The sequence below is a fragment of the Petaurus breviceps genome, unplaced genomic scaffold (genome assembly GCF_028583685.1).
Source record: "Petaurus breviceps papuanus isolate PSGF00001 unplaced genomic scaffold, PetGlider_PUasm1.0 441, whole genome shotgun sequence".
Lineage (NCBI taxonomy): Eukaryota > Metazoa > Chordata > Mammalia > Diprotodontia > Petauridae > Petaurus > Petaurus breviceps.
The window spans coordinates 520,627-539,827 of NW_027186335.1; the positions used below are offsets into that span (position 1 = coordinate 520,627).

Below are 19,201 nucleotides of genomic sequence, written 5' to 3' on the forward strand. Positions count from 1 at the left end.
TGTATTAAATTTCTCAGAGAACTGCCTATTAAACATCTTAAAGCAGATGCTCCAAAGACATCTTAAACTCAACATATCCAAAAATGAATTTATTTTCTGTTCCTCAAACTGTACCTCCTTCCTAACTCTTTCATCACTTTCAAAGGCACCCCCATTCTCCCACTCACAGAGGCCCACTTACAATTTAGGAGTACACTCAATGCCTTACTTTCTCATGCTTCATATCCAATCTGTTGCCAGGGCCTGCTGATTCTACCTTTACATCTGCTACAAAAAACTCCTCCCCTTTTTTATTCTGACACTGCATACATACTAGTGCAGGCCCTTATCACCTCACACTTGGAATACTTCAATAGCTTTCAGACTGGACTACCTCTCTCAAGTCTCTCCCTACTTGAGTCCATTCTCCTCTCAGCTGTCAAAATGATCTTCTTAAAGCAGAGGTCTGTTCATGTCACTCCTCTTATTCAGTAAATTCCAGTGGCTCCCTATAACTTTCAGGATCAAATATACAAAATCTTTTGTTTGACTTTTAAAGCCCTTCTTAACTTGGCTCCTTCCTAACTTTCAAGTCTTCTTATACGTTACTCGCCTTAACGTATTGTATTTACTCGCTTGCCACAAGGGTACATACATAGCCCCCCTATTTGTCACAGGATTGTGGCTGAACAGTTGGATGAATTAAAGCTACCTGGTGTACAGCTTACCCACTACATTGATGATATCATGATACAGGGAAAAGATGCGAAAGTAGTGGAAAGGAGTTTGACCCTTCTAATTGAGCATATGAAAAGTAAAGGGTGGGAAATTAACCCTGCAAAGGTTCAAGGACCAGCTCAGAATGTGAAGTTTTTTGGGTATACAATGGAACAAGGGGCTAAGGGAGATTCTTCCTCAAGCCCGACAAAAGATTCAGGATTTTCCTACCCCTACCAATAAGAAGGAGGCCCAAAAGTTCATAGGATTGTTTGGATACTGGCGGCACCACATTCCACATTTGGGACAGATTTTAAACCTTTATATGGAGTCACACGGAAGAAATATGAATTCGATTGGGGACTTGACCAGAGTAAAGCTTTTGAAGAAGCCAAGGCTGCCATACAATTGGCCCTAGATTTGTGGCCCATGCAAAATGGTCCAGTGGAATTGCAAGTGACTGTACAAGATGATTATGCAAACTGGAGCTTATGGCAAAAACAACAAAGCCGAAATGTACCTTTGGGATTTTGGTGTAGGAAACTCCCTTCATCTGGAGTCCAGTACACACCTTTTGAAAAGCAGTTGTTAGCTGCATATTGGGCTTTGGTGGAGACTGAACAACTGACTGTGGGCCATGAAGTGATATTAAGACCTGGAATCCCAATTATGACCTGGGTAATGAGTACCCCAGCTTCTCACAGAATTGGACATGCCCAAGAGGCTAGTATAATCAAATGGAAGTGGTATATTCAAAATAGAGCGAAAACAGGCAAAAGCGGAGTCTCTGCTCTGCATGAATCTATAGCAAACATAGAAATTGAGAGGAATGACACACCCCCTGAGCCAAAGCAACAGTTGGTACAGTCCACTGTAAAATGGAATGAGGGATATGATGTATTAACTGAGGAACAAAAGAGACATGCATGGTTTACTGATGGGACAGCAAAATATTTGGGGCAAAAAAGACATTGGAAAGCAGTGGCCTATAACCCATGTACTAGAAGGACTTTGGAAAGTACTGGGATAGGTGCAAGTAGCCAATATGCTGAACTTATGGCAGTATATCAAGCCATCAAAATAGAACAAGGAGGACAGTGTCATATATTCACTGATTCATGGGCGGTAGCTAATGGGTTAGTTACATGGATGCCCATGTGGAAAAATGAAAATTGGGAAATTCATGGTAAACAAGTCTGGGGCAAAGAATTATGGGAAGATATCTGGAACATTTCTTTGGTCACTGACTTGTCAGTTTTTCATGTAGATGCTCACGTGGCCCCCTCCACACCAGAACGTGAGTACAATGCTCATGCTGATCGACTGGCAAAGATTGCTACTGAACGTATTGTCCCTACTTTGACAACAACTGATGATCCGGTATTAGCAAAATGGGTCCACCAAACGGCAGGCCATTTGGGGGTCCAGGCCACACACCAGTGGGCACAAGATCGAGGTATTAGTATCTCTCATTCACTGTTAAAACAGATAGCAGAAGAATGTCATATATGTCAATTGGAAAAGGAGCGAACTGTTCCTCGGGTAGTAACTGGAGAGATAGCAAGAGGAAAAGTCCCAGCCCAAATCTGGCAAATAGATTATATTGGTCCACTACCACTGGATAAAGGATGCAGATTTATATGTACTTGTGTTGATACCTATTCAGGTGTACTAGTAGCTTGTCCTTATAAGAATGCAACCCAGAAAAACACTTGTAAAACCCTAGATCTCATAAGTCTATATTATGGAACCCCAATGCAGATTCAGAGTGACAATGGGTCACATTTCAAAGGCAATGAAATGAAGAAGTATTGTATACTAAACAATATAGAATGGATATATCATATTCCATATTATCCAGAAGCATCTGGGTTAATTGAAAGAATGAATGGATTACTGAAAGAACAGTTGAGGAAGTTAAGTTCCAATAATTCATATCAACATTGGAAGGATAATTTGTTCATGGCTTTGCGTAATTTGAATAATAGACCATTGAGAGGAAGTACACCTCTAGCCAGAATGATGACCCCCAATCTGCAAATTAGAAAACAACAAACACACAAGATCCCAAATATTGAGTATTGGACCTTGAGGCCAGATGTCCCAGCACCGTACCCAGGACCACCTGGTTCGGTGGGGTATGATTTACATTGTTTAGAGGACTTTTGGTTGGACAGGAAAGAAGTAAGAAAAATTTCCACTGGGATATGCATAAGAATCCCTAAAAATCACTTTGGGCAGATTTTACCCAAATCAGGATTAGCAGCTCAAGGAATACATGTATTGGCTGGAGTAATAGATTCTAATTATCAAGGAGAAATTGTTGTAACATTCCAGAATTTAGGTGAGGGGCCCATACAGATTCACAAGAATGATAGGATAGTTCAAGTGATTATCGTTCCTTGTAAAACAATGCCACTTGTAAAAACTGACCCTCCTTCCAAAATAACTGTCACAGGAACTGAAGGATTTGGTTCTACTGATAGAATAAAATCAGGAGCTAAAGTATGGGTAAAACGGAAGCCAGATGATGTTCCAAAGGCTGCAGAGATTATAGCATATGGGAAGGATAACACTGTAACTATTGTTTATTCTGGAGAAGATGATTACAAAATTGTACCCTTAAATCATTTATTCTACCGTGAGTGAGGCTACAATAGTCTGGTTATTGTCTCTTTGCTTCTTCTTGATTTTTTGTTTGTTCACCTTGTTTGTTAGATTTGTTTCCACAGGCTTGGTACCCTCCATCTGTAGATGCCTGATAGCTTAAGCTGGATGTCACCCCCTGTCTGCAACTGTGATGTGTCACCCTTGGACCTGGCATCAAGCATATTAAGAACTGACCTCTCAAATGGGACCCCTAAGGACAGGGACAACTCTACATCCGATTTCAGCAGCAAGTAGCCATAGAAGAAGAGATCTTCACCCCTTACCACAAGATTTTGGGGCCCCATTTGTTCGGGGTGGGGGGAATGATGGGGAGCTTGTGCTCAAGCCCCACCCTAAAATATGGTTTTTTGTGTTTATTGTGTGCTATTCTTGTTATATTGTTGTGAAATTTTGTTGACACCAGTTATTCTTACTGTATTTTTGCCAAGTAAGGGACATGAAAGATCTTGGGGCCGAATGTAAGGGTTATGGGATTTAAAGATCTCCCATGCCCCATGGACGTGCTGACATAGCAGAGCAAGAAAAAGAGAAAAGCCGAGCTAACGGTCCTGCGGTGGGCAGTTGGCGGCGGTTGCCTTTTTTTTTTTTTTGAGTTAGGACTCCTGCTGAGGACTGCCAGGGGCCGGAGCTGCTGGGAGCCCGCTTCCAGGGCGCTGGGTGGTTGCTGTGAGTGGGGAGCGGAGGACCTTTGCCTGAGGTAGCCTGTTCTGTTTTAAAGGCTTGAGAATGTGGGTGCTTTCTACTTTATCTACCTGTGCCAATTTCATAACTACTCTGATGGCTTTCACTTTCTGGTTTTGGGACTCAGTCTTTTGCTATCTTAATAAATTTTCTAGTTTATTTCCCCAAATGGCAAACCTGACGTATTTTGTGATGGATAATTATATCAGCATATTTGTAATCTCTATAGGCATTGTGAATATGGCATTGCTGATACACATGGAAAGATTTACATGAACTGATACCTAGTAAAAAGGCCTTAGCCTAAAAGGGCCAGGGTCTCCCATTACACAAATATATTATACTATGAGCCAATTCCAAATAACAAAATAGTCAAAGAATATGTTCTTCAAAAGAAGAACAGCAAACCATCAAGCATCTCATGAAAAAATGTTCCAAACTACCACTAACCAAAGAAATTTCAAAGAAAACAATTTTGGTCTTTTACCTCACACCAACCAAATGAGGAAAAATGGTAAAAGCTAGAAAGCCAGTTTTGGAGGAGTTATGAGAAGATAGTCATGCCATGAATTAGTCCAACTGTATGGAAAAAAATTTTGCTCTTCTGTCAGAAAAGATGCTCAGTCTCATTGCCTTTGACCCATGGATCTCTCTACTGGACATACAGCCCCTATACAAAGGTCAAAATAAAATAAAGGTCCCATGTATAACAAAATATTCATGGCTGTGCTTTTTTTTTTAGATAGCAAAAAACTAGAAACAAAGATCAACACCAATTGAACACATTTTGAAATATGAATTTCATGGAATATTACTGCATCAAGAGAACATAAGACTATAAAGAATTTAGATAAATAAGGGGAAAATATAATACAATTAAGAAACCAATGAAGCAATATATACAATTACAATACAAATTAAAAGAACACTAAAAGGCAGCTGAGATGAGTAAAGGCATCAATCATCCCACCAGCAATGATCACTGCTACAGAGAACAGATAATGAAACATACCTCCCTTCTTCTCAGTAAAAAGGTAAGAGACTAAAGGTGTCAGATGTTATATATACTGTCAGGATCATTTGGTGACTTGATTGATATTGCTTGACTGTTTTTCTTTCTGACAAAGAAAGGCTGTAAGAGATGAAAAAGTAGCAGGAGATGTCTATGGCATTTTTAAAAAAGGTATAAAAAACAATTAAAATACAACTATCCGGGGTGGCCAGGTGGCTCAGCGAGTAAGCACCAGCTCCAGTGTCGGGATGACCTGGATCAAATCCGGGCTCAGATACTTAGCACCACACCCAGAAATAACTGGCCGTGTAACCTTGAGCAAGTTACTTAACCCCGATTGCTTTCAAAAAAAAAAATACAACTATCCTCTTAGAATTAAAAGATCACTGAAAACTCTTAGAAAAGGAAATTTTAATATAGAGACCAGATTACAAAAGTTGATGAGTAAATGAATGGCAAAGGTACTCTGCTTCTAAGTATAAGGTGAAAAATATAAATAAGTCTACATCATATTACCTACCCAACAAGTAATCATCAGCTTTTGTATGAAGACCTCCAATAAGGAGGGGGAACCACTATTTCTCCAAGGCAATCCATTCTACTTCTGTTTAACTCTAATGAAGTTTTTCCTTTCTTTAAGACTTGGTTGTAACTTCCACCTATTGCTCTTAATTCTGCTCTCTAAGGTTAAATCAAACAATTCTAATTTCTATTTCACATGACACAATTTTCTAATACTTGAAGCTAGCTATCTTGTGTACTCTAAGCATCTTCTTCTCCAGGCTAAACATTCCCAATTTCTTCAATAAATCTTCAAATGGCATGAGATGGAGGTCTGGTTCCCTCCTCTGGGTGCTCTCAAGTTTATCACTGTCTTTAAAAAAAGATGGCACCAAAATAGTACATACAGCCTAGATTAGAGAGCCTATCACCTCCTTAATTCTGGAAGTTATATGCCTCTCATTGCAATCAAAATTTTCTTAGATATCTAACACATATATCTAATATCAAGCTTTCAGTACAATAAAACTGTTCCTCTCTTTTTCAGAAAAACTGCTGCCTAGTCATACCTCTTCCTATTTACAAAAATGAGTTTTTTTAACCTAAATGTAAAACTTTTCATTAATCCTGAATAAATTTCATCTTATTACATTCAGTCCAATGTTTTAAAATTTTGTGAGGAACTTTCTGAAAATTAACACTAATGAATTAGCCTCGTAGATTGATGTATTATGCAAATTTGAAAAGAGTGGCACCTGTGCCTTTAGCCACATCACTGAAAAAAAAAAAGTTTAAAAGTAAAGGACCAAGCACAGATTCCTAAGGCAATCCATTAGAGACACCATGTCAAGATGGTTTAAAAAGATTAATGACTGATTTTAGAGACCAGTCATTCAACTAATTCTGAATCTATCCCTCTATCCAATTGTACTGTTGTTGTCTAATCAATGAATCTTCATTTTTCCCTCTTGAAAAAGAAAAAACCCTGTGAGAGACCTCCAGGAGTCAAGATAGCACAGCAGAGTAAGCAGCAAACCGCCTTAACTCTCTCGTATTCACCTCCAAACAACCATAAAATAGTGTCCCAAAACAAATCCTAAAACAGCAGAACCAGCAAAAAAATGAGGTAAAACAATCTTTTAGCCCAAGAAACTTGGAAGAAAAGTAGGGAAAGGTCTGTATCACTTGGGTAAAAGGGGAACAGGAAGCATCCCAGCAAGCCAGCAGCAGGCCCAGCCTCAGCAAACCATTGGGAGATCCTGAGCCCCTACTGTGCTGGAGCAGGCAGGCAAACACTAACACCAGGGGCCTCCATGTGCCTCAGCACAGCCTGGGAACAGGCAGATTCCAGTTCAGAGAACCTCCACCTGCTTCACTTCAGTGTAGTCCCAGGCAAATAAGTAGACTCCAACTCTACAGATACCTAAAGCAAATGGGGACAGTCACAGGATCACTGGGCCCCTAACACATGCTCCAGTGCAGCACCAGGGAAACAAAGAAACATCCCACAAGCTTCAGCACATGCAAGACACCAGCACTAGGACCCCCACTCAGGACCAGGTAAAATGCCAGACCCCTGCGGCCTCCAGCAACCCCAGTCACCCCATCAGCATTGCACCAGACACAGTTTCCTGTGGGCCTCAGGGCAACACCAGTGCAGCTCCAAGTAAATAGCCAAAACCCTTCACAAGAAGCCTGAAACAGTGTCTCTTCAACCTTGGGAGCAGAGCTCAAATTTAAAAGAAGGGGAAAAGGTTAAAAAAAAAAAAAGAGCAAAAAATAACCAAAAAAAGATTCTGTCCCTAGAAAGTTATTATGGTGACAAGGAAGATTAAGACACAAACTCAGAAAAGGACGTCAAAATACCTAAAACTTAGGCAAAATACCAAAAATAGGAAGTGGTCTCAAGTCCAGAAAGAACTCATGGAAGAGCTCAAATAGAAAGTAAACTCTCCGCTTAAAAGTTCATTTTATTTGTTAATATCAGTCTATTCTAATCTTTGTCCTACCCATTTGCAGGTCTCCAAATAACGCTCCCTACTTCCTCAACTTCAGCACCTTGTTCTTGTTCAACACTAGCTGCTTCTCCACCCAAGTTTATGCTTTCTTCTTCAGATATCAGAAAATACCCACTAATTACTGGCTCAATGGATTATGGATTTAGAGGTTCAGGAAAAAAAAAATCCTAAATTTTCACATATGGTCAATTGTTTTGCTTGCCTCTAATTACTTAGGTTTTTTTTGGAGAGTACCTTTATTTGGAAGTTATGAAGGGGATTAGTGGTACTGATGCCCTGCCCCCCAATAAAAAAAGAAAAGTGCATCAATGAAATATTTTTTTAAATGCAAAAAAAAGAGGAGGAAATTTATAGAGACAGAGAAGGTAGCTACTATTACAATAGTTACAGGTTACCACATGCCTCACTGATCTGCAGCCATAGCTGATTTTATCGCATTTCACTTTATCGCACTTCACAGATAATGATATTTTTTTACGAATTGAAAGTTTGTGGCAATCCTGCATCAATCAAATCTATCAATATCATTTTTCTAACAGCATGTGTTCACCTTGTGTCTGTGTCACATTTTAGTGATTCTCGCAATATTTCAAAGGTTTTCATTATCATTATATCTGTTATAGTGATCTGTGATCAGTGATCTTTGATGTTATTATTGTAATTGTTTTGGGTCACCACAAACCATACCTATATAAGACTACAAACTTAATCCATGGATGTTGTGCATGCACTGACTGCTCCATCAGCCATTCCTTGTCTCTCTCCTTCTTTTTGGGCCTCCCTGATCGCTGAGACACAACAGAATTAAAATTAGACCAATTAATAACCCTATAATGTCCTCTAAGAGTTCAAATGAAAGGAAGAGTCTTATCTCCGTGGCAACATTTACTGTTGTCTCATTTTAAGAAATTATCACAGCTACCCCAACCTTCAGCAAGTACCACCCTGATCAGTCAGCAGCCATCAATATCAAGGTAAGACCCTCCCCACCAGCAAAAAGATAATGACTCAGGGGCAGCTAGGTGGGGCAGTGAGTAAAGGCTGGCCCAGAATCAGGAGGACCCAATCCTCCTCAGACACTTAACACCCACACATACACACACAAAAAAAAAAACTAGCCGTGTAACCTTGGGCAAGTTACTTAACCCCAACTGCCCTCCAAAAGGCCAAAAAAAAAATAATGACTCACTGAAGGTTCAGATGATAGTTAGTATTTAATTAGAGTATGTACACTGATTTTTTTTTTAGACATAATACTATTGCACACTTAACAGACTACAGCATAGTCTATTCCTGTGACTCACTTGATTGTGATGGTCTAGAACAGAACCCACAATATCTCTAAGGTATGCCCGTACTCAAATTATTTTTAACAAGATCTCACATTGTATGCACAAGTAAGGAACCACATGGTCTCTTGGCATAGTTAAATTTTATGTAACTATTGATATTAAATTTACAACTGTGCTATTAATCAGCATTACATTTGAATATGGCACTCGGTTAAAAGGACAGCATCTTGACAAAAAACAGCATTTATAGTTCAGAAAGAATTTCAATCAAGGTATCTTGTGGGTTACTTATGTACTGTCATATATACCACATGAGATAAAATCTGCCAAGTCTGGCAACCCATCCACAGGCCAAGGAAAATATTTGGGAATTAAAGTAAGTCACATTTTTCAACTGAAAAAAGGTCAGAAAAATTAGGCTCAAGAAATGATGCATTTGTATTTGAAAGAATGCAACTTACTTTATAACCAAGTACTAATAATTTTTAATATTCTTCTATTAACCTGTTACTAAGCATCAAACTTCTTAGAGACCATCTATCACCATTCGATTCAATTTAACAAACATTCATGCAATGTCCCAAGCTAGGGAATCATCTAATAGGAAATAAAGTGGGAAAAAAAATACAAGAAAATGGGAGAAAGAAAAAAAAATGGTACTCCTCGATTTCAAAAAGGGAGGAAAGGTAGATTCCAGCAAGCAGGAAAATAACCTTGATATCAAGCACTGGCAATATTCACAAAATCAGTTTATCAAATAAACAACTCATAAGTCTGTAAAAATCAAAGAGAATATATTACTAGAATCTAAGATCACTTCACTAAATGATGTCAAACTTACTTAGTACTTTCTTTTTTGCTAAGGTTTCAAAACTGATGAGAGGAATTCCAAAGACATAGCATATTCTGATTTAAGCAAAATATGAAAAATCTTTCATAATATCATTGTAGAAAAAATAGGGAAGTGTTGATAGTACAATTAGGATAATGTGTAACTGTCTTAATCACATTTCAAAAGAATTAATTAGCTGATTTGCGCTCATCTAAAAGGAGTTATCTAGTGGTGTGCTAATAGGGGAAACCTGCCTCTTCCTGTGGTATTCAACATTAAAACTTATGATGTGCTTATAAAATGTGTAGATGAAACAAAATTGAAAGAAATAGTTGATATATGATAACAGAATAAATATTCAAAAGGACTGCCAAAGTCTGGAAAAATAGACTGAAACATACAACATGAAATTCAAAGTTAAAAAAAAAATCTTCTTAAGAACATGATAAGAAGGGGAAGGTTTAATGAAAATCATGCTCTGTATGATCCAAAACTATTATTCAACTACCAAAAAAGCCAAAAAGATCTCAAGATATACAGTGTCCCAAAAGTCTTATCACAGTTTTATGATATTAAAGTTTAAAGTTACATAAGAATTCTGGGACATGCTGTATTAATAAAGAGAATGTACCAATATAAGGAGATAATAGTCCCATGTATTTTACTATAGTCAAACCAAATCCGGGATACTTTGTCCAGCTCTAGGTTCCATGCTTTAGGAGAGATGTTACTGAGAAACCTGACAGTAAACAGAAGATGGTTACTTACTAGGAATTTTTTTTTTGGAGGGGAAATCTTTCCCTAGGGGGACTATAAGTATGGGAAGTAAGTATGAGAGAAAAACAGGTCAGTAACAGTAATATACACCACCCCCCTCAAAAAAAAAAAAAAAAAACACTGAAATACTTTTTTAAATGCAAAGAAAAGAGAAGGAAAATCATAAGAAAGCACAGATGCACAAGAAAGTTCTGAAAGTAATATTAAAAAATTTATTATATAGTTAAAAAACAAAGCAAAGGCAAAGAGACATTAACAACTTTCCTAGGATCAAAAAAACTAGTGTCTGAGGCAGTAAAAGAATTCAGATCTTCCTGTCTCTAAATCCAGCATTCTATCAACTATGTGCCATCTAGAATTATGAAAACTAGCCATAAGATTGCTACATTCTAGCAAGTATGAGGTAAGGAGGTTGATGATAATAGGAATGGTGTATAAGGGGGTCAATCTGAGAATAAGTGCAAAAGAAAACCCACAAGAATTCAATGACTGAATATATATAGTAAAGGAAGATCACTACAAAGGTGATTCAGTAAATTGGGAGAAAGATGGTAGTAGTGAAAGAAATGGGAGTGGCTAAGAAGAATTGATGTTAAGTTTTGACAAATACCTAGCTTTACATTTAAAAAAAAAAAGGCAAGCAAACAGTATGAAATAAAGAGTCAAGGTTTCATACAGAATCCTCTTTGTTTTCTGCCATGTATATAAGAATACACTTTTTTATATTTAAGTTCAACATTTTGATTTTAAAATTAAAAAAAAAATAAGGATTCTAAAGTGGAGATGAGGAAGAAATACATTTCAGAAACAGGGAAAACCAGGACAAAGGCGTATTTGGGAGATGGATGTCGTATATGAGAGAAAGCAAGTTGCCAGTTTGGCTGTCCAGACCCTAGAGTACACAAAGATGAGTAATGTGTATTAAGTCTAAAAAAGTAATCTGCAGTCAGATTTTAAATGGCTTTAAATACCCAACAGGAGAGTTTGTATTTTATCCTAGAGTCAAAAGGAAGCCACTATAGGTTCTTGAACAAGAGAAAAACAATCAGAAGTATACGCTTCAGGGATATCAATTAGGCAGCTTGTGGGAGTATGGGCTGAAAAGGGGAGAGAGACAGGAGGCAGAAATATTAATTAGAAAGCCAGAACAATATCCAGGCAAGAAGAGGTGAGAATCTGAACCCATAGTAGATGTTGGTAGCATGCACAGAGAGGAAACAGATGTTACAGATGTTGTAAAAGACTTGGCACTGATTTGATGGGGGATTGAGGGTCTGTAGGAACAGAGTTTGAGACTGAAAAGTCAAGGATAACCCTGTGGCTGATGATTGTAGTTAACTAGATGCACGGTGGTATCCCAGGCAGAAACACAGAAACTAAGGAGATGAGTGAATTTGGAGAAGAAAATAGTGAGTTCCACTGAGTCCAAAATGTCTAAAGGACATCCAGTTAGAAACTTCCAACAGGCTTATGTGCTTAATAAATATTTGATGATTTAAAATAGAGTTGGGGGGCAGCTAGGTGGCCAGTGAATAGAGCACTGGTGCTAGAGTCAGGAGGACCTGAGTTCAAATCAGTCCTCAGATATTTAACACTTACTAGCCGTGTGACTGCCCTGCCTCCACCCCTCCAAAAGGGGAAAAAAAACACAAAACAAAATAAAATAGAGTTGGAACAAACATTAAATATCCACTAAGTTGTAATTTCCATTAGTTCAGGGACTTTGTCCTAAGAAAAACTTATTTGCTGATCCTTGCCCCCCCAATACTCCCAAGCTTTGGACCCCTACTCTGGGCAGTATTTCACAACTCCTGCCTAAACTCCATATTTGTTTAGTCTAGTCAACTCTTTGGCTAGTCCCAGAAATAGAATTCTAACTAACTTTTCACTTCAGAGCTTGAATTAAAGTCTTTCTCCACCACTGTTTGTCCCAATAATAGGTATACCTCCACACCAAACAATATAATAAAATACCACAAAAGCAAAGTACCTTCTATGTGTAAAGCACTGTAGGAGATGCAAAGATGAGATAAGATTTCCACTGGTGATTTCAGGAAGCTTAGTCTAATAGAAGAATAGCACACTGAGACAGATAGCTGTAATAAACAGTATTACAAATTGTGATCATTTTAAGAGGTTTTGGGATTTTGGGGGGGGGGGTACTTTTTGGAGGCAGAAAGGCAGGGCAATCAGGGCTAAGTGACCTGCCCAAGGTCATGGCTAGTAAGTGTTAAGTATCTGAGACTAGATTTGAACTCAGGTCCTCCTGACTCCAGGACCAGTGCTCTATTCACTGCACCACCTAGCTACTATCCCCATTTGAAGAGTTTTTTAAAGTTTCTGACAAAATGCAGCACCCATTCCTATTAAAAACACTAGAGAATATAGGAATAAAGGGAGTTTTCCTTAAAATGATAAGTAGTATCTATCTAAAACAATCAGCAAGCATTATCTGTAATGGGGATCAGTTAGAAACCTTTCCATTAAGATCAGGGGTGAAATAAGGATGTCCACTATCACTGCTATTATTCAATAGTGCAGCAGAAATGTTAGCTTTAGCAATAAGAGAAGAATAAGAAATAGAAGGAATTAGAATAGGCACTGAGGAAATAAAACTACCACCCTTATAGTATATACTTAGAGAATATAGTATATATACTAAGTATATATAGTATATACTTACAGAATATAGTATATACTTAGAGAATCCTAGAGAGTCAATTAAATAACTAACAGAAATAATTAATAACATCAGCAAAACAGCAGGATATACAATAAACCCACATAAACAGCTGGCATTTCTATATATTACCAACAAAGCCCAGAAGCAAAAGATAGAAAGAGAAATTCCATTTAAAATAACTGTAGACAATATAAAATATTTGGGGGTCTACCTGCCAGGACAAATTCATGAACTATATGAACACAATTATAAAATGCTTTTCACACAAATAAAGTCAGATCTAAACAACTGGAAAAATATTAATTGCTCATGGCTAGGCTGAGCTAATACAACAAAAATGACAATTCTCTCTAAATTAATTTATTTATTCAGTGCCATACCAATCAAACTATGAAAAATTATTTTATGGAGCTAGAAAATAAAATAACAAAATTCATCTGGAAGGACAAAAGGTCAAGAATATAAAGAGAATTAATAAAGAAAAATACAAAGGAAAGTGGTATAGCCATACCAGATCTAAAATTATATTATAAAGCATCAATCAATCATCAAAACTATTTGGTGCTGGCTAAGATATAGAGGTAGATGAGTGGACTATTACATACACAAGACACAGCCTGCACAAACTGTGGCCTATGAAAGGATTTTGCCTGTGGGCCACTCTGGCCAGTCAAGAAGGGGCCCATGGGTCACATAACCTGCAGGCCTGCACTATAGTAATCTACTGTGTGATAAACCCAGAGACTCCAGCTTCTGGGATAAGAAGTCACTACTTGACAAAAAATGCTAGGAAAACTGGAAAAATGATATGGCAGAAACTTGGTATAGACCAAGATCTCACACCATTATACCAAGATAAGGTCAAAACGGATACATGATTTAGAGATACAGGGTGATACTACAAGAAAATTAAGTGAGCACAGAATACTTTATCTATCATAACTATGGAAATGGGATAATTTTATAACCAAACAATAGAGAGAGCATTATGAAATGCAAAACAGATCATTTTGATTACATTAAAATAAAAAGGGTTTACACAAACAAAGCTAATGCAACCACAATTAGAAGGAAAGCAGAAAGCTGGGAAGCAGAGGTGGCTAGGTGGCACAGTGAATAGAGCACTGGCCCTGGAGTCAGGAGAACTTTAGTTCAAATCCAGCCTCAGACACTTGACACAATTACTAGCCATGTGACTTTGGGCAAGCACTTAAGCCCAAAATGCCCTCCAAAAAGCAAAAAAAAAAAAAAAAAAGGCTGGAAAACTATTTTTACAGCAAGTATTTCTGATAAAGACCCCAATTCTTAAACATATAGAGAACTGAATGAAATTTATACAATTACAAGTCATTCCTCAATTGAAAAATGGTCAAAGGATATGAATAAGAAATTTTAAGACAAAGAAATCAAAGCTATGTGTAGTTATATGAAAAAATGCTCTAAATCACTACTGATTAGAGAAATGCAAATTAACACAACTCTGAGCTACCATCTCACACCTATCAAATTGGCTAATATATATTAAAAAAAAAGGAAAATGATAAATGTTTAAGATGTGGGAAATTTTAGACACTAATGCATTGTTGGTGGAGTTATGAACTAATCCAACCATTCTGGAAAGCAATTTGGAATTATACCCAAAGGGCAATTAAACTGTTAATACCCCCTGATCCATCAATACCAGTATCTGTATCCCAAAGAGATAATAAAAAAGGGAAATAAACCTACATGTACAAAAATATTTATAGCAGTTCTTTTTGTGGTGGTAAAGAAATGGAAATTGAGGGAATTTCTATCAATTGAAGAATGGCTGAACGAGTTGTGGTATATCAATGTAATGGAATACTATTGTTATAAAAAATGATGAGTAGGTGGATTTCAGAGAAACCTGGAAAGACTTACATGAACTAATGTTGAGTGAAGTGAGTAGATACAGGAGAACATTGTAAACAGTAAGAATACTGTGCTATAATCAACTATGATAGACTTAGTTCTTCTCAATAATTCAAGACAGTTCCAAAAGACTCATGATAGAAAATGCTATCCCATCCAGAGAAAGAACTGATGGGGGTCTGAATGCAGATAGAAGCATACTGCTTTCACTTTGGGGGGGGGGGGTTGTGATATTTTTTTCTTTTTGTTCTGTTTCTTCTTGTACAACATGATATAATAATGATGAGAATTTTTTCTAGGCTTATGGCTATAAAAAGAAGGAAAAGTAAAGAAAAATAAGATGAAGGCATGGCAAATTCAAGTGAAGATTCTTTAAATGATGAGGGGGACCTGGGGATGTTTTCCTTGTGGTCAGGAAGTAAAGAGGTCATGGATAAGTAAAAACTGAAGAGAGAGGGTGATTCACTAGAAGGGAGTAAACCTTAAAAGGAAATGAGAGGGGAAGGGTTCAAGGACCCAGTTGGAAAGGTTGTCTTTTACATCATGGCTAGAATTCTCTCCATCTTCATTTTCACCTCCTGAAAACCCTACCTTCAAGATTCAGCTAAAGAGCTATACCCTATAGGAAGCTTTTCCTGATTTACCTAGTTGTTGGTACTTCCTTTCCACACTCCTTCTCCCCCCCCATCCCAGCTGCCCTTTACTTGTATTTATATCTGCCTACATTTTTACCTCCTTCTCCCCCTCCCCACATTCTTGATTGTAGGAGATGATTCATTTTTGTCTTTATATCCTTAGTTTCTAGCCTAGTGGCTAGCACGTGATAAGCATCTAATATATGCCTGCTGAATTGAAATGGTCTTAACAGAGGGAAAGCCTGTATCTATGTCAGAGATTGAAAGAAAAGAGAGTAAAAGGAAATGATACAGAGGGACTGTAAGATACAGGAATAAGGAGAAGAGGAAGTTCACTATGAATAGTCTCAATTTTCTAGATAGTTAGGTAGTACAGTGGATAGCGAGTCAGGAAGATCTGAATTCAAATTTAATCTTGGACAAGCTGTGGGGCCCCAGGCAAGTCATTTACCCTCTATTAACCTCAGTTTCTTCATCTATAAAATGGGAATAATAATAGTACCTACCTCTCAAGATTGTTTTAGGGCTCAAATGAGTTACCTGTAAAGTGCTTTGAAAACCTTAAAGTACCATATAGACACTATGAAGAAGAAGAGGAGGAGTAATAGTAGTAGCATTTGTTATTGTTGTGGTCTCAGTAAATTATGTGGAGAGGTCTTCTGTAAAAGAGGGATAGGAGAAGACAAAATATTGGTGCTAGAAATATCTTAAATGTATTTGAATATTTTTATCACTAATATGTATGCAGCAAATTTTATCCTTTTGTGAAAGTCATCCAAGTTTAAAAAACAGCTCTAAAGTAATTCACAGGAAAAAACAAATATCTATTTAATCTTTAAAGCAAATTAGAAAATACTAGAAAATGTTTAGGACACAGGAGCTCAAGTGTCAGTCATTTTATCTTTATTTCCTCATTATTAATCACCAACATCAACACGTGGTGAATTTTTAGAAGTCAAAATAATCCTATTTGAATAATATTAACCCTGATAAGACATAAACAGTGACAGGGACATTTGGAGAGCAATATATAACTTAACTGCTGCCTACAGAGTTTCAGAAACAATTAAAGAGGAGACAGAAAAGGATTCCATCCACTATCATGGGTCCAATTATCATCTCTATGAAGACAAGAGAGGTACAGTGAAAACAGCACTGAATTTGTAAATTCTTGTTGTTGAAGGGTACATGAAATCAATCAGTGAGCTTCCTTCACATTTCTCTTCAATGACAGTATTCATATTTGAGGGACAAAATCTGAAATGTAATTATAACGTAATTTCATTGCACAACATTTGTAAATATGTAATAGTTCTCAAATAATACTAAGTTCATATTTTAAAAATATTTTCCACACAAGAACCCTGCGAAGTGTATGATATCAATAATGTTGGTGATGATAACTGATGAAATTTGTGTTATACTTTACAAAACATTTTTTAGTATATAATTATCTCAATATGATCTTTCCAAATACTCTAGTGAGGCATAAAGCATGCATGTTCATTTTATAGACCAGAAAATGCAGAGAAAGAAAAGATAAATGATTTGCATAGGCTCATATAACTTACCAAGAGGCAGAGCTAAGATTCCAACTCAGATCTTCTAACACCAAATCCAGTTTGCTTTAGCATACAGGACAAGTGCTATTATGCCAACGTTACAGATGAAGAAAAAGAAGTGCCAAGAGTTTAAATGACTTGTGTGTGATTACAGAAGAATGTCAGAGACAGGACACAGATTCCAGAGACCAAGGCAAGCACTCCTCCCCTACAGCATATGGTCTACACCTAAACTGCAAAGGGAATTTCTCCTATATGGAATAACACCTGTCTAAAATGAAAATTTCTTTCTTTCTCATTAGGTTCTCCCCAACTGTTGCAAACAGGAAGACGTTGGTCATTTGCAAGCAACTTCAAACAAGAAGATAATTCCCAAAGTTTTCTTTCTAGATGGTAAATAGAATGAAATTATACAAAACAGAATCTCTCCTAACTATTCAGATAAAAAACAAACTTTTCTCAATATGGAATTCTTGTGTTTCCCTATGCCTTGGTGATTTATAATGAATTAGAATATTTTTTATTATATTATTATACATGCATTTTTTCCTTCCATTTCTAGTATGAGATTGCTCTCTCCCTATTATTCACATTTCCACAGCGCTTTTCTGTGCTGAGGAAAACTAAGCTTCAAAGAGGTTAAGTGACCTGTGAGCTGGTAATTGTCCCAGCCAGAATCAGAAGTGGACTCATTCTCACCTTTCCACACCCTCCAACTTCTTTCTAATTTCCCTCTTATAAATGAGGACAAGACCCCAGTCACCCAGAGGTTATCTCTGACCCATCACTCTCTCACTCCACAGATTCAATGAGTTGGCAGGTCCTGCCAATTCTATCTTCAAAACATCTCTTATATATACCCCCTTCTCTCCTGTGACATTGATATCAACTTGGCAGAGCCTCTTAACCCTTTAAACCTGCACTATTTTCAATAACCAGAGGGCTGGTCATTCTTTCTCAAAGTCATTTCCTATATTGGCCCATCCTTCATTCAACTATCAAACTGATCCCAAAGCACAGGGCTGACCACGATACACCCCTGCTTACTAAATAACAATGGCTAATACATCTAAACTCAAATATGAAATCTTTTTGGCTTTTAAATTCCTTCATAACCTAATCCCTTCCTACTTTTCCAATCTTCTTACATCTTGCCATGCCCCTATCACTCCAAGATACAGTGAAACTGGACTCTTTGTTCCTTCCACAAGACAGTCCATCTCCAAACTTCAGATATTTTCATTCGTTGTCCTTCCCTCCCCATCATTCTGCGAACTCTTTCCCTGACCAACTCTACCTCCTGGCTTTCCTAAAGTTCCAGCTAAAAATTTATCTTCTAAAAGATGATTTTCCCAATCCTCCTTAATTCTAGTCTCTTTCCTTTATGGATTATCTACAATTTACCAGTTATCATGCTTGTACAATTCTCGTCCCCCCCCCATTACTGAGTACAGTGATCATTTTTGCCTTTCTTTATATTCTCAGAGCTTAACAAAGTGCCTCACATATGGTAAATACTTAATAAATGCTTGTTGACTTGATTTGAATCCATATCTCCTAATTCCAAGTCCACTGTTCTTTCACATACACCACACTTTTAAAACAACTTATTACTGAGGCCATTTCAGTCTATGGTCCATTACTAATTACACTTTTATTAAAGAGTTCATTTTATAATTTTGATTACATTAAATTTAAAAGGGTTTGCACAAAGCCAATACAACCAAGATCAGAAGGGAAGCAGAAAGCTGGGAAACATTTTTTTATAGCCAGTGTCTCTAATAAAGGTCTCATTTCTAAATTATATAAAGAACTGAGTCAACTTTATAAAAATGTAAGTCATTCCCCAATTGATAAATGGTCAAAGGATATGAACAGATAGTTTTCAGATGAAGAAATAAGTTATCTGTAGTCATATGAAAAAAATGCTCTGAATCACTATTGATTAG

The 19,201-nt window shown here is 37.1% G+C and overlaps 1 protein-coding gene across 4 annotated transcripts in view; it reads right to left on the bottom strand.

Moving 5' to 3' along the window:
* Positions 1-19,201, bottom strand: part of ARHGAP39 (Rho GTPase activating protein 39) — a 418,348-nt gene that overhangs the window by 318,880 nt on the left and 80,267 nt on the right. The window contains exon 1 of one of the 4 annotated variants that reach the window (XM_069100946.1): positions 5,060-5,345. The exons of the other annotated variants lie outside the window; for them this stretch is intronic. The gene's annotated coding sequence lies outside the window, so the exon portion shown is untranslated. Of the gene's footprint in view, positions 1-5,059; positions 5,346-19,201 lie in introns of those variants that run through there. 4 annotated transcript variants of the gene reach the window in all.